We start from the raw sequence: 17,551 nt of genomic DNA, 5'->3' as shown, positions 1-17,551 counted from the left end.
AAATCCGTTCCCTGACCAAAACAGAGTTCCAGAAATGTAATCACTGGTACGATTTATGGATTATCTGTTTTGAGTTTAAAAATTGAAATCAGATTCTGACTTTTGATTCTCATATACTGTGACATTTCCACCAAAAAAAAGTGATGGACGTATATTGAACAGCAGGTAAAATCCGGAAATGTTGAAGATGGACAAAAGAACTTCCGTTTGACTTTAATCGTATTGAATGTTGGCTTCTTTTGCTTAAAAGACAGCTCAGTGGTGACACATTTTCTCGAATTTTTCGGGAAATTTGTAATGGTTGGACATTTTCTTCAGCAACGCTGAGACATGCCTCCTGTGTTGTACTTCTGCCGGGTGGCGAATTCCCCTGTAACGCTTGTTTTGCTATTAATGCAACCGAGTTAGGGTGCCCTACTAAAGGAAAATATATGTTACACCTTGTCGGCGCGTCGCACCCAAGCGTTTGATCCGAACACACCTTGTTGCAGCGTTTAGTTTCAAGACAGAACCGCGCGTTTGACTTTACTACGGACAACGTAATGAACAGAGTTGATGGTGGTAACTACTCAAACAGAGCACTTTTTGGGGAACATGCTCATTCGAACACGGAAAATAAAAATTGCAACAGCGGACAAGTTTTTACTCGTCCCCAGCGCAGTTGTTTTGTTTGGTTTTTGGTGCGGCCATGATGGACAGTTCACACAGTGTGTGAAATAACGAGTTGTTTGAAGAAAGCCATTCCACTCCAAGAACTGCGCCCTCGCGGGACTATGAACACGACTTACCTGTTACTTGTGTTCTGTGAATATCAGCACATTGAATAAAATTGTGATGTCGTACGCGTTCTTACGCTTTACCCTGGACCTCGAGAAAAAAGGCCAATAACAGAAACTAAGTGGGCGTGTACTTCAACACAAATTAATGGGAACCCCATTCATTAATTACACCCACTTATGGAGGTACGGTACCTCCGTGCCTGCACTTTGAGAACCTATAAGAGTTAGTCTGAAGCCATACGCAATGCTAGGAAGGGAAAACAGGCTGCCATTTGTTATTTCACAAATCAAATAAGTCCTCGGTGTGCAGGAAGTAGACCCACCATATATTAAACAGGCCTACATGATCGCAGTGCTAGGCTTAGCTCTAGAAATAGAATTGCACGACGCCGACTCTGATTTCAGCATGGAGCAACCAAAGTAGCTTATGGTTTCAGTGTTTGTGGCAACACTCCACACACCATTATTACTCGAGGTAAGGGTAATACCAGTCATCGTGCAGGTTGTATCCCAGAATCTTATGTGTGTATTGTTGCCTTGCTTCCAACGAATTCTTTCATTTGTATTGTATCGCGTAGCCCAGCTTATTCGTGACGCATGCTGTCCTCAATTTAAAATCTGGCCTGTGTTCACAGCAGTGCTGTCACTGGGCGTTGGTCGTGGTGTGGTGGCAGGCCGTATAACGCCGGGAACACACAGCACGGTACGCAGGGCTGGGCACAGACTAGACGTAGGCCATACGTGAAGGGCAAGGCCGCAGATATACAATGGTTTTGCCATTATAAAGGTAGAAGCGGTTCGGGGGAAAACTGCCTATGTCGAAAGGTATACACATATGTACCGCTAGCCTAGACTTATTCGTCGCCTTCGGGGACGATCGAAGGCCGAAAGCGACGAAGAGGGTCTAGGCTAATGTGCCGCTGTCTGACCTCCGTTTTCGGTTGGATCAGCGCATAGTCCGTTTGTATAAGCGGGAACACGAGCTCTTATAATATATCATATAGTGTGTATGTCATAAAACACGATTGGAACTAATTTGGGAGATTAGGATAAATGTTGGTTTAATCAGCAGATCCAAGCTCATCTATTTTTCTTTTCTCTTTCTTTATTTTTGGCAATAGGGCACCTAAGGGAGCCTTCAGTAATTACAGGGGGTGGGCCGTGGGAATTCGGGGGACGGTCACTTTTTAGAAAACTGTCCAAAGGGAGGGTCATTTTTTATAAGCTTACCTTGGGAGAGGGTCACTTTTAACAGAAGATGATTTTACAGCTAAACCTGAACGTAACAGAATGTCATCACTGATAACTAAACTATGCCAATATTTTAACATGCATTTGACTATGACAATTTTGATATAGGATATCTACCAAGTTCATATTTCGAAACTCCCAGTAAATATCTGTAAAAAGAAAAGCTAACATCATTTAAGAAAATTACTTCTTATCATTAACTTCATTCCCCCAAATTTCACGTCTATAGGTCAAAATAGGGACAATCAAATGATCAAAAAGATCGATATCTAAAGTAACTTTCACAGAAAAATTCCCATTATAAGAAATAAGCTTACCTTTATGAACACTAAACAGAGCCTTAGTAGCTTTCACCTTAGGACTTTGAAAATTTGCTTAAAATTTGCCATTGGGAGTTACAACAAACCAAGATAACAATACTCTTTCACAACATCAAGGCAAGTCCATCATAGGTAAGTAATGTACCTTTCAGTAAGTTGTTACTTTTGTTAAAAACCATGACTTTTGTCTTCTTTGTACTAATAGAAAGCTTCCACTTCAAACAATAACAGTGCAATTTATCAAGACAACTTTGCAACCTACTGGAGTTCCTGAAATCAACAGCAGATCATCAGCATGTGAAAGACAGTTGATGCGAAATGAATCTAATATAATTGGGCTGTCCTCACTGGAGCCAAAAGTACCTGGGAGGTCATTTATGTAAATGTTAAATAACGTAGGGCTCAGATTACACCCCTGTTTAACTCCCACTTTTGATTCAAACATGTCAGTGAGGCTATTGTTAGATTTAACACAATAGTTGACATCTTCATACATAGACTTAATCAACACCATTGATACCATAATTCCTAAGTTTCAAAAGCAAGCCTGGTCTCAAAACTTTATAATGCTTTATGAAGATCAATAAAACAAAAAAGATACTTGTTTCTCTGGTTGCAATCAGCTTTGTTCATATACGAAGAATAAATATACTTATCAACAGCAGATCTCAAAACAAAAATATTATCAGAAGTAGATCTCTTGGCTCTGAAACCAGACTGAAATGGAGTGTAAATTCCCTTATCGTTCAAGCCTACTATTGAGAACAGATATGAAAAATTTTGCCAGACAACTGTTAAGTGAGATTCCTCGATAATTTGATGGATCATTTTTGTCACCTGACTTGAAAACAGGAACTAAAAAGCCGATTTCCAAGAATTGAGAAACTTACCGGATCTAAGAATGGTATTAAATAAAGAGCAAAGTGGAGTACGCAAACTTTGTCCACCAAATTTCGACATTTCATTCAAGATACCATCTGCACCTGGGGACTTTTTTGATTTCAACTTACAGAAAAAGGACAATTGAGAACAGAACACACATTATCATAATTGTTCTTTACCATCAATGTAGATCAGAAAGTACTTGTTCAGAAATGTTATCAGAAACATGACCACCATCAGCTAAATTTCTAAAATGATTAAACCATTCCCCTTGAGAAATTGAACGTCACTTCTGTCAGTAACACTATCGCCTATGATTTCTTTCTATAACTTCCAATAATTCTGTGTACTTTCAGAATGAGAATTCTCTAACTGTTCAAGCAAATTCTTTTGTAAATATATTTCTTTTGCTTGATAAGCTTTTTATAATGCTTTTTTAATGTAAAGCATCTACCTCTAATGAAAGGATCACAAGGGAAACGACTTAAAATTTACAAACCTCGCTTAACTCTGTGCGTACTGAATAACAAGAATTATCAAACCAAGGTTGCTTTTTCTTCGTTTTTGATTTCGACTTTTTGGAACTAGGTCTTGGTGTAAATTTTTTCAAAGAACAATCAGAGACTTTGTGGATAATAGCGCCAAAGCTAGCAACAGACTCATCGCATGAGAAAGTAGTACCGGTACAGATAGTACTAAAATTACTGAGCTCAGCTTGAATGGGTGAAATCTGCAAAGATTCTAAAAATTGTTGTTTTGCATCATCATTCCAAATATATCTGCTTGGACATCGATTACAAACAGTGCTATCAACTGCTGAAAAGGAACAAGTATCTAAAGCAATAGAAATACCAATCGGACAATGATCAGAAAAACGTGTGTAATCATATACTCTAAAATATTGAATACCATCAAGAAGATTTTTAGCAACAATACAACAATTAATCTACTGTACTTCATCCATTATTTTATCTCAAGTGGGTTAACCATTTAATCACCAACAGTTAACCATTCAAAGTTAATATATTGTTCTTAATACACAGTACAGAAAGTTGTCCACCAAAATAGTTAATACAAGATTTCCCATTATCCATGGAAATCCTTTCCTGAATACCGTCAGGTACCTAATCCATAGGGCAAACGTTTACATCCTCCTGTTTAATAAAATCTTGCAGCTTTCCAGTTCTGGCATTAAAGTCATTAAGCTTGTAGTAGGCATAACAGAATTAATTTACACGTGATTTACGCAATAATGCCTGTCCATGACCCTAAGGCGAAAGGAAGCGTTTCACAACACATGTACGAGGCAAAACAGATTACATTATGGATTGCAATTGAAGTGTGCTTGAATCCATCATGGGATCATGAGGGTACATTATTGCTAATATTTTTTTTTCATTTTTTACTATGCCAAACAGGGAATTTGTAGATTAGAAAACAGCAGGGGCAACGAGACTGCATAATTGGACAAATTATCTGTAATAATCTGGGAAAGACGTCACAAAAGGATATGAAGTATATTGGAGATATAGGAGAGTTTCGAATAGGATGCGAATCAAGATTTTATGAAGAGTTGGACAGTTGAATTCTGTTGAAGGTGGGATATGTAGTAGTTCCATTGGACCCACGTCTGGTTTAGGAATGTGTAATTATTATTTATGAAGGGTTTGTACATGTCACGGTCAATATTATGGACGAACGGTATGAGTGAAAACGAGCAATATTTACAAACATGAACTCTACAATTTTTTCTTTAACTTTGCAGGGGGATGCAAATATCTACATTTCTTGTCATAATCTGTTGTCTATGTTTTCTACCGAATGATGGCTAAAGGGCAATGCAGCCTGAGTACGGGATACGTCCAGTAATTTCTTGAACTGATGAACGAAAGGAACTGGTACGTGTAGCTAGCTTTACTTAGAGCCAGCCAGTGGTAGAACTAGCATATGTTCCTCAGTCGCCGATGATGATGAGTCCAAATATATTTTTATTTTTCTTCATTTTTAAATATTTAATCATCATCATCATCATCATCATCATCATCATCATCATCATCATCATCGGAGACTGAGGAGCCTATGGAACTAGATGAATCTCTGGCTCTATGGCGGTACGTGAATTTAAACAGATGCAGCGGGTCACCTACACACGATCAGGTCATGCACGTATAACAAGACTTTGTTAACAAATTTGTGATTGACAGTCACTCAGTGTGTACGATCGAAAAGTTTCTGCTGCACTAAGTCCATTGCAATTACTATAATCGCTTTTGACATGACTTCAAACTTCTTTTGTCTGGTCCGTCGTCTGGTTATAAATGTTCACAAACTTCATTTCTTCCTTGAAATTTGAAAGTGATATCATAAAAAATGGCAACTGTACGCTCACAATTTCTTTCGGAAATTGTAATGTCAGCAGACGTGATCGCATTCTTTTCACCCAAAGTAGGTTGGCGATATGCAAACGACTATCGCTGCCCAGCAACAAAGGCAATGCAGCATTTGTTCTGCATCGAGTTCATTGACTTAGCATCGAAGGTGACACAGAAACCTAAAGCACAATGTGCTGTTGGGTCTGCGTGATAAGAGAATATTACGGCTGTATTAACGTGTTTGTAATGGTTTAAAATTCTATTTTTTGACCTGTGATTCTCTAAAGAGATGCCGATTATAAACACATTTGATAAATTTGAACAATTAAAAGACCATATTCTCCTACAGTAGTTCCAATCGTGTGCATAATATATTGATATCTCAATCCTATCGGGATTAAAATTACAATAAAGGTCTCATTGAAATAAAGAAACACCATAAAACGTGGTCCAGTCCTGCTATGCCCTACATCGTACTGTAATGGTTTCAAAGGAGGGGAGGGGCTATGGCGCTGGATGCACAGGAGAAACGATCCTCGAATGATCGCTGCTTCTGTTTCTGCCAATTTTTAAATTGCAGTATACTGTTGTTTGGAAACAGTACAACCAGGCTGTAATAGCCCCATCGGTTGCCGTGTGCCGGTTGTTTCATTGCCTACTGAATATTTTTGTTGTAACAGAAAAGTATTTCCCATAGAAATCTCTCTCTCTCTCTCTCTCTCTCTCTCTCTCTCTCTCTCTCTCTCTCTCTCTCTCTCTCTCTCTCTGACCTTTGCCATAGTACAGTCAGAGCCAGGACAAAAACGGCCAGTGTAAAACCAGATCTATGAATTCCGTACGATCTATAAATTCGGTACAAGGCCAAGAGGTCAGTTGACCGTACGTACATCCGAGCTCATACAAACAGAACTGTGAAGACACTGACTGGAGGGATAGATAGTCATCCTAGCGACAAGTTCTTTGAATGACGAGGCCCAAGATTTCACTTTACATTTTCTTCATGAACTGTATTTTGACCCTAAGACTGTAGAGAGTGTATCTCTCCGTTCCGGTGCATTTATAGCTGTTCCGGCACCCAGAGCATTTTTTGTCACGTAAAGTGAACCCACGTCTATGTGTCCTGGCACCTATCCAGATGTTGCTCGTATCATGCGTAAACTCTAGTAGTGCACGTGGTGGAATGACTGCTTGATTTTGTTCACAACCGTCGATCGCCACAAGATTTAATATGACGTGCAATATACACGGGATGGAGTGGAATCTTACAATTGGTGGAAAAGAGTAGTGTTACTCTCTTTGAAAAGTAAGCTTACCTCTGGGGCCCAGTTGACAGCGGCCGTCCAACGTAGTTTAGCCACAGATAGTTCCATATTTTCTCTAAAATACCGAAATATATTGTCGTAAATGATGTTATTTCTTAACACTTTCACTAAAAACTTTTAAAAAGGTGTGTTACATTAAATAGTGATTTGTCTATATTTTGATTCAAGACAAAATAAGAGGACTGCTGACTCAGCGTTTTTAACGGTTGAGTGCACCGTAGACTATCCGTCGTACGAGGGCGCTCCCACGTTTCCTCGTCAGGACAGCCTTTCTACGTTTTACCGAAAGAAATAATTACTGAAGCAAATAGTAAATTATGGAGCTTTATTTGGAGAGGCAAACGAGAAGTTATAAAAAGGGGCATTTTCATTCAAAGATATGATGACTGTGGTAAAAAGCTGTCGACATTGAAGAAAAAATAATGCACTCCAATTAAAGTGGCTTACGAAATTATTTGAGAAAAATCCAGATAAAGGGACCCCTAAATGGGCAGCTTATCAAAGTATTTCATTGCAAATTTTGACAATAAACTGAAAAGTGGTTATCACTATCTTCATCTCAATTTTAAAGTCAACAACAATGGTGTATGGGAATATGTTGAATACCTGGAAGTCACTTAGACTTACAAGAGTAAATTTATCAACATCAAAACGGAATCTTCTTAATGAAGTTTTGTGGTATAATGACAATATTAAGAATGAAGAAAGTGTCCACTTTTATGAAAAATAGTTAAAGAATAGAATTTTAAGGCTTAAGGACATCTGGAATGATGGGAAATAATTGCAAAAATTAGAGGAGGTACAAATAGGCATGTGCAAGAGGAAATTAAGACAGTGGCCAATAAGAGTAAGTCATTTGAATTAAAAACTTTGAAAACAGTTGCTTCGTAAATTAAGTATACATACAAACATTTCGCTCTTTCAGCTCTAAGGCCCCAGAAAAAGATCGTTTCTGGTCATTTCAGAACCTGTCATGGCTTTTTGGGAGTTACATACTCATCAGTACAGCTATCCTTGATATCCCTGTTTGCATGTCCAAAAATGCTAAAAAGAAAACGGAATTATATTACCATGCGCTGTCCATTGCGTTTTTAATTGGTCGAGCTGAACCACGTGACTGCCCACAAATACACAGTAATGGTTTGTTTTCATGCCCGTGAATATGAATAATATCGTAAACATAGTAACTTTACGGCTAAAACGAAAATTGTGATTTGTACAAAGATCATAATCAACCACAAAATAAAATGGAGCATTTGTGGGCCAAGTTTAGACGCTTTTTTCAAAAAAATCTCCGGATTTGCAAAATTTTTGCAGCGCGCGCTACTCACTGACAGGTTCTGGGGCCCCGTTGTCGTTCGTACGGGAAATTTTCGTAAATTTTGACGGTTTTCGGGGTTCGTTGATAATATAATTGAAATAACAGACTCCGCGCTGACCATTAACGTTTATTTATGGGCGCGGGCGAGAGGAAAGCCAAATTAAGGGACCGAGCACAATTAACGGCGGGGGGGGGCAGAAGAGAAAATGGGGGCCACGAAAAAAAATGAGTGTTCTTGGGGTGGGCCATGAAAATTCCAGGGAAGGTAAGGGGTGGGCCATCAAAATTATTTACACCATGACAGACATAAAATATTTTTCAGCATTTTTGTTCCTTGTTGAAGCTAGAGTTCCTTGTTAAACTTCTTGTAGCACGATGAAATACCAAGTCTTAAACCTCACAATGCAGTCGTTATGTTTAAAATGAGCAATATTATTATTGAAAATTGACTTCATCTGGCAACAATAATAATGGTTGGTAATGATACAGAGGCTAGGTTCTCAACTGGTTATTTCATCATGCTATAGGAAGAACTAGAATACGTACACAGGAAACACAACACAATACTGAAAAGTAGCTTTAGGTGTTACAAGTAGTAAAGCTTGAACATATGTTATTTTGTTAGTTTATTATTTATATATTTATTTGTTTATTATTTATTTCAAGAATGCAAGAATGTTGTTTTCCCTAAAGCATATATTAAAAGTTATAAGGATTATATATATGTGTACAACTTTGTACCTATGTAATATTTCTTTTTTGAGGAGGGGGGCCACAAAATGTTGTTGCCGGTGATGGGGGGGGGGGGGCACTAAAAGTTTTGCTGGTGTTAGGGGGGCCTATAAAAAATATATGCACCACATATTTTCTCTTCCAGCCCCCTGCCATTAATTGTGCTCGTTCCCTAACGGGCTCGGCAATCCTCGCCCGTTAATTTTTGGCTTTCCTCTCGCCCTTGCCCATAAATAAACGTTAATGGTCAGCGCGTTCGTCCGTTATTTCTATAGTATTATGCAGCCAGTGATAAAAGACAATAACTGTTGCATCAATAGCGCCAAACCAGCATCGTTAGGAATAAAAAGAAAGAAAAAAAGGGGAAAAAAGAAAAAAGAAAACCGCGTCGCCTCATCACTTTTGCCGAATGTCAAGCACCAGAAATAATTCTCTCTTTTTTGGACTAAGTTTTTAATAGCCACATATAAGTGGGAAGGAGTACGCCCTCATGGAGATAGTACGCAATTTCTTTTGAAGAGGGCAACTTGACGAAGTGTACGTGAGACGTATACAACAGGCGTCCATTCGTATGTGAAAACATACAATGAGAGATTAGTTTCACATCTTCTCAAATTAAACGTTGCGATTGGATTTATGCTAGGCTTAAGGGTACTCATGCTATAACCGCAGACAACGTCATAAACCGAACTTACGCGTGAAATAATGTACCCTTCCCGGCCCATAATGGACGATAGCAAACTTTGCACGACATAATGTACGAGGCGAAGTATTTATCTTTATTCTGTACATTATGGAGTGCAAAGTTTGCTTGAGTCCATCATGGGCCGGGAAGGGGTATTATTTTATAGTTTTCGTGATGCCAGTGAATTTGTAGATCTGAAAACATCTGGGGCCACAATGCTGAATAATAGGATACGTTATCAGTAATAATCTGAGGGTATGACGTCACAAAATTCACAGGTATTGAAAAAGCTACATTATAATGTTAAGTTAAGATAGAATGCGCCTCGAGAAAATATGCGGAGCCTCAAATTTTTTGGACGGGGGATGGAGCTATTTTGAATTTCAAATACCGATAAATATTAGGTACCAAACTTTCCACGGTGACCCCTGATTTTTACCCTTGAATTGGTAAGAGAATGGTTTAAACTTTTCTCGGGGGAAGTTTGAGCAAAAGTTTATGTATTTCACTTTCGAGTCACATGGGCTACTTATGCGCATCGGGGAATAGATATACAGACTCTCAAACTTTTACATTTTGGTCTACCACCTGTGGGGCCTAACTTTGATGCTCATTGAGTAAATAAAGTTTTCACAGACTTGTCTTTGTGAAAATCAAAAATGTTATTTATTCGTAGAGTACACTATACATAGGGATAGCGGTCATTTGAATTTAGAGTGCCGGTAGTAGAAGTAGGGTTATTTGTTTATCTATTACCAAATTTTGCACGGTGAGCCCTGAATTTTATTATTGATTTCGAAATAGTTTTATGTTTCCGTTTTGAAAGTTTGAGGAAGATTGAAGTATTTTGATTTCGAGGCGCTAACTTTGTCCCGCACTTCTATCTATAAATTGCATGTACGACCATTACTTTCGAGAGACTGTTTTCACAATCATAGGACCTCCATAGAGGCTGACAGACTACGAGTCCCTCTCTGCCGCCATAAAAACATAAATTCTTCTCTCGGGTAGGGTAATAACACTCACTTTAAGTCGATAACAACGCTTTAAAGTCGTACGGTTTCGAAAGTTATGAGAGTTTGTAAACGCGAGTTCTGTCCGAAAAGCAGTCTATTTTGAAGCCCAGAACACGATATTATTGGCTTCAAAATGGCCGCAAAATGATTTCTCCATGATTATATCTAGAATCATCATGCATGGTCATAGCACTGCCACGGTAGACTCTTACTACTGTTAGGAGAGACTGTCGAGACAGTACCGTGACCTCGCATAAAGTTACTGCGCAGTGCTGCTGCAGTGATACTATACTGACCATATTACTGATGGTTTGTGTTACAACTGCGTGAATTTGGTATAAATACTGGTCATCATTTAGGATTCGAGTGCTGTAGGGTACTTTTGTAAGTATACAATAACGAAAATATATTGACTTTTTAATCGAGAATATTACAATCGTAAATTTATTAATAACAAGGTCTGTACTACAACTGCGCGAATTCGGCATGGAAAGTGATCATCATTCAAGATTCGCAGTAGAGTTCTGTTGTAAAAGTACAATAATGGCAGAAGTACTTTAATTTTATTTTTGTGACCATATTCATAATCATAAATTTATTAATTTTTTACACTCTTGCTATGACTGATAGCGCCTTATGGCCATGTGGTCCTGACAGGTCCAAAAGTGATTTTCGGTGGAAACTATAAATCCATGCTTTGGCCAATGAGGGCGCCCTTTACCAAGAATATCGGTCACTGCCCGTTATGAAATCAGAAAACACCCTGGTGTGGTCTGCACTCAAGACTCTTCTAAATATGTACAGGTGTTCTCGTTTTGTTTCTAGCACGAGAGCGGTCGATACAATCCTTTGAGGGAAGGCGATTACTAAAATAGGGTGACTGTCGAAAACTTTTGAAGGAAATTATTTGTATCATTGTAATGACTTCATTTCATTTATTGCTTTAGGTCAATTCATCATTCAATGGATTTCATTCATGATGAATAGCAATTAGGATAAATTACGAATATCAAGAGCAAAAGCTAAAAATATTGATTGTTTAATAAAGTCCCGTCATATAACGTATAGGCAATACCGATATTACGGTAAATATATTTCCCTCGGCGTTACAATATTTATTCGAATGCCTATGCGTTGATTTTTAACTTTTCTAATTTTGGCAAAGTCGTTGCTGTCAATTTTTTTGACAGAAGTAACAGTCTGTGTAAGAGACGATATCAAGGTGTAGCTTTATCGATCTTCAATGGAAGATAAACTAAGATAGCAATATCACAATAAAATCAATTGGACATAGGTATATAGCATGGGCTTTCGTATACATGCTATATTCAATTCGCTACCCAGTTGATTTCATTATACTACCTGTCTCTTGGACTGCCATCAATTATAAGATCATTCTATTGTAGTGTGTTTGCTTAGATGTCTACGAGTGGACTGAAACACTCGTCAAATCTATCGATAAATGATGCTGCTATAATGTCATGGAATAGCGGCCTCACTTTGACAACGCACCACTACTGCCACAATCTTCAATTCGCACACAAAATAACATTTGATATCTATTTACTCGTACTAGAGGGCCGGTCTCCCTTCTTTATGCAATACAGAAGTTAGCCACATTACAGGGCAGAAAAACCATATAATCGCAATGTTGGATAGATAGATATGAGGCTTCTGCAAAAACACCAATACATTCCACATGCTCCCCTTCATGGTCAGTTTTGAATTGCATGGTTTGACACGAAATTTCAGATGACGTCACCGTACTGTCACTGTCGATGCAACATTCACTGCCAAACTCACATGACAATGAAGTTAAACAATTTCATCGCTATTTGCATCTCTCAGCAGACGTGATTATTGCTCAGGATCTTCAATCACGTGACTGCGGCGACATCAAAGGGTCGCTAGGCGCCGGGATGTCTGGTTTGAGTATATCGCCTTTCTCACATAAGGCCAACAACTGAGTAAACAGACTCCGTAAAAACCACAAGTGCTCCACTGAACCGACAGAAGATTTGTCACGTTTTCATGTAATTTGTTGAAAACGAAGAAGGTAAAGTCATTATGTTAGTAAATAATCTCTCAACATCAACGAGGCACAAATCTCAAACTATCTGAAATGTATTTACAGACAATTTTTGTAATTTGTCACTAGGCAAAGATACGGTTTTAGTATCAGTGATTCTATTAAGGTAATAAGCGCCTCGTAATTGAAAGACTTAAAACTTTTGTCCAAGCTTTCCTCAAGGAAAATTGTAACTTTCTTTCGAAATCAAGAAACAACTCAGGGATCACCATGCAAAAATTAACAATAGAGAAACAAATTACCAGGGTACCGACATTTGAAATTAAAAATGGCTGCCATTCCTGTGTTAACTTTATGGGGTAAAATAAAATTTTGATTTTCACAAAATAAGCCGGTAAAAAGTTTATTTACTCCATGAGCTTAAAATCAACGCAGACAAGTGGTTAATCAAAAATGTATAATTGCGAATGTTTGTTAGTCGGTCACTCCATAGACCCTAGAGAAAAACTATAGGGTCTAAGGTCACTCCGAATATCTGTCCCCTTAAATAGAGGTTAGAAACTTACCGTAGTTTGTCTTTTCTATTCTGCTTCGTGACAAAGGGATAACTTAGGCCTGATATTCTAAAGTATAGAATTTGAATACATAATGATTTATGAATAAGGCTTTCTTGACGTGTGCTCACATTGTTATCGCACACAGTTATCAACTTTAGTAAGGTCAGTATGCCGAAAAAACAAGTAAGGGAACGAAGTAATGCTAACTTTTGATGATTTTTCTCAAATTTGTTTTTTTGTGTGTGTGTCGACCATAATTTATGATTCTACTCCGCAAAGCATGTTGATATATACAGTATTCAGATTGTCAACTCAGTCTGTACATGTGTAAAGTGCGCTGTTATTGTTGACAAGTCAATTCTGGTCTGGACTACAATTCAAATGTAAACAATCATGGTGCATTTTACACATAAAGCTGCAATGTTGACAAGCTAAATAGTGGGCGTTTCAACATTTTTGTGGGAGTAATATAAGAACTTGCAATGGACATACAAAATAAACATATTAAAATCATTAAAAGTTAAAGTTTCTGGTCCTTTAAGGTAGAGGACTACTGTAACTGATAAAGCAGCTGGTAAGAGTATGAGCACATATCTTTATAAGATACTCTCTGGCTTCCTTTGCTAAACGTAGTGACTTTCTTTCTCAGTTACTCTGTCTGTGTCTCTGTCTGTCTGTGTCTCTGTCTGTCCCTCTCTTCCCGTTCCTCACCTGCCTCTCCGGTTTGGCTATCACAAAGAGAAACAAAAACCACATGCGTAAATGCATCAATTCTTTATTTTTTCAAAGTTTTCCACCGGGCAGTGGATGGTCATATGGAGGGCGCCAATCACCATCGATGGAACACAAACAGGTTTCACGTTACCGGTAAACCACAACTGTTTCCCCCTGGACATTCCAGGCTAAAAGGAAACTATTCGATCAAGATGCGACTATGGTCTACAGATTGTTCCGACAAGACTTTGGTATTACATTCTACATTAGAACGTTCAGGAGCAAAGGATGACTTCCTTTCAATGTCGAGAGTCAAAGTCCATTGAAAAATTTGACGAAATCTGGTGTAGTTTCACTGCGTGATGTACCAGTCAAGTTGACCTTGGTAGCATTCCCATGTGCTTCGAAGTGAACTTGATCCAGGAAGACGATGTAGCGGATTTCCTGAGACATTGACCGATAAAATATTTTGCACGTTCATGGTTTACAAGATTTTTTGGTCAAAACAACCATGAATGACGTAGGACGTGCCCAAGATTAGAATGGTTCAATTATGCAAACGTTTTAACGATGGCTTGCAATACGGTAAAACAATCCCGATAACGTTCGTAGTTTATTCTTACCTTTACAATAACTTGCAATCATATAATTAGAAAGTGGAAGCACACTTAACTTGACAGAAAATAAAATGAAGGCATTGTGGCGTATCAAATATTGCTTCCTTCCCTGGAGTCAGAACGTACCAGCTTTGATATGCCTTTATTCCATCGTATGTATGTTCTTACGGTAAATTTGTCATTGTATATACCCTCATATCATTGTGCCGTTGGTGTCACTTTCACCACTCCTCCTGCAATCCCTTGGTGGAAAGAGGTTCACAAAAAGCGTTTGTTACGTTTTGGGGAACGAGATTTGCTTTACATCTGATTCCTCAAAGTTAAACTTTCAATATCAGTGATCATGAAACATGTAAACACAGAAAAGATTCCATTCAGTCCGGACATTAATCGGGTGTGAACTAAATCATAGCGACAACAAAGTTGGAGCATTGGAGACGTCAGCTGTTCAGTGGTTTGGGCCAGTGGGTTGTGGTGATATTCCACCTTATTACCTGAAGAATCTTGCAATTCAAGTTTATTTGTAACAGAACGAACACAGACATGCACACATTCCGGCAAACTTTTCCTCACATAAATCACAAGAAAGTCGTAAACTTCACCGGTGGCTTCACTTGGAAACACGTTTACCGGACGGTAAAACGCAGAATGTGGCTGTGTCAAACACTTCCAAATCCACATTTCAGAAGTTCCTGCCAAAGAATAAGAATTGGGGTGAAATTTAAATTGGTTTGTCGCTAGAATAAACAATAGTGAGCCAAGTTTTGACTTTAGAAGTGCGTTAGATCCATGCGGATTTCCGAGGATGTCGGCAAATTGGAATATCCTGTTTTGTTAAGCCCGCTATGGAATGTCCTGTTAAAGATAAATCACTATATGGTGTGTGCGTCTTGGACTCAACTTTGTAAGTTTAGCAAATGAAAGTTTCTGGTATACGGTACGAGCTCCTGGATGAAATTGTTGTGGCCGTGTCGTGTAAGTTTAGTTCGTAACCTCATTTTTGGGAATTCAAAAAATGTGGTTGACTTTCAGCATTTCTGTCAATGTGAGACTACTTAAGGCAACATACAAAACTATAATGACACACTGACATGTAACAGATTGCAGACAAAGTACTTGTACCTGATATTAATACCTGTACTAACGATTAAACTTTGCAGTATTTTTTTCCTTTTTATTCAATTTAACTCCCTTGACAAGGCAGTGTTAAATTAAAAGTAAGTTTACCCATTGTGAAAATGGCAAGATCCGCACAAAAGTGAGGATTTCAGTTGTACAATTAGTGAATTTTTATCATTGTGTACCTTTTCAATTAGACTTTTTTGTTTATCCGATGATACCCTACTAAATACCTTGATTCTAGTTTAAACTTGGCGTGGACTATGGGCAGCACATGTCCGTGTAATTGTTATAACAAACTCACGAATTTTATGCGTCCCAACTTTTAATCAACACGTTGAATGATTCTTTTCACTCTAGCATGACGATTCCATCTCATCTAGGCATATAGCTTACTGCTGTAGGAAGGTAGATGTCCATTGCTGACATATTTGTGGATTTCCTAAATCTCAATACTGTGAATTCCTTCTGCTGGCCACAAAGACAATCAGTAATTACATATATCACTGATGGCAAGCTTTCGGTATAATTCGTCACTTTCTTTCACAATAAACTAATCAAACTTTTCTGTCTTTCATTTTCCACAGCTATTCATGGATCAATATTGTTTACGGATGTTGTGGATAGACGCTTTTCCTTGGAAGTAACATATCCATCCGTGAGCCTTGCATCGCGTTAAAGTTGTCATCTCTGTCATCGTCGTCATCATCGTTATCGTCGTCATCATCATTGTCTTTGTCATCGACATCGTCATAATTGCCACTACCAACACAACAACCACCACCACCATCCATCCCATCATCATCATCATCATCATCATCATCATCATCATCATCATCATCATTTATCGACAGTATCACTTCTATCAGAAGCAAAAAAGGACTTGAACGCAATATAAACCCCTCCTATACAGGTCATGACGTAGTTCAGCAGCTGTAATGAAAACAGTTCAAACTTTAGAGATCAAAGTTATCCGACCCTTTCATGCTGGACATTTCATGCTGAACGACTTTTAACTCTTACTCATAGTCTTCTGTAGTCAAATATTGAGACTTCGCGGCGAATACTCACGGTAATCTGTATGACTATAGCTCCAAACACTGTTCCTGTAATGCTGCGATATACCAAAGAAACATGCTCCAACTCAAAGAAGCGTGGTTAAACAATATTGAGTGTTAAAAGGTTGGTTGCGTTTCGTAAATATACAACACATCACGGTGTGACAGTCGTAAAAAAGAACTAAATTCAATTGTTTCTTTCTGCTTAGCAGATTGCACAACTTGAACTTTAAAAGAAAATTGATCCCATTATGATAGAAAAAAGTTTCTCCAACGTGACAGAAAACCCGGGTTTTCATCCTCTTCATTGTACTGTTACTGTAGCGCCAAGAAAGAAGTGTTCAAATTTCAGGCGAACAGCGACAGTTAAGTGACTGATTGGCCACGTGTGGAATTTTCAGTGTCTGTATTAAGGTATAATCTCTTAACCATTTGAAGGAACACTTATCTACGGGTAAATGCTCCACATTTGGTACGTGATGGTAACTCGCATGGCAGAATGTATCAAGCTAATATTTTTCCTGAACCGAGAACGATAAATCAGCCATTTACTGCCAAAAACAAAGTGTTTTTGACAAGTAAATCATATGAGTGACACCAGCAATTGCACATTTTTCTTGGGTTGACCCTCGACCGTGGACATTCCCCCCGAATGGAACGTCGTTCCCGCAGCAGACACTAAACCCGTAACATATTTATAGACACAATCGCGCGTCTAGTGAACTCATAATTCTGCGTTTAACCTGAAAGCCGAAACTTCGACATGGAACAGCATTA

The 17,551-nt window shown here is 38.3% G+C and overlaps 1 long non-coding RNA gene across 1 annotated transcript; it reads left to right on the top strand.

Annotated features, from left to right (window-relative positions):
* The first annotated feature begins 4,664 nt into the window (after window positions 1-4,664).
* Window positions 4,665-6,768, top strand: LOC139116682 (uncharacterized). Its single transcript, XR_011548357.1, has 3 exons — window positions 4,665-4,829; window positions 4,998-5,130; window positions 6,397-6,768. It is a non-coding gene; the product is annotated as an uncharacterized lncRNA (long non-coding RNA).
* Window positions 6,769-17,551: the final 10,783 nt, after the last annotated feature.

This window comes from Ptychodera flava, chromosome 18, assembly GCF_041260155.1.
Source record: "Ptychodera flava strain L36383 chromosome 18, AS_Pfla_20210202, whole genome shotgun sequence".
NCBI classification, from domain to species: Eukaryota; Metazoa; Hemichordata; class Enteropneusta; family Ptychoderidae; genus Ptychodera; species Ptychodera flava.
Note: the sequence above shows the minus strand (reverse complement) of the source record. Positions and strands in the feature narration are given on the sequence as shown.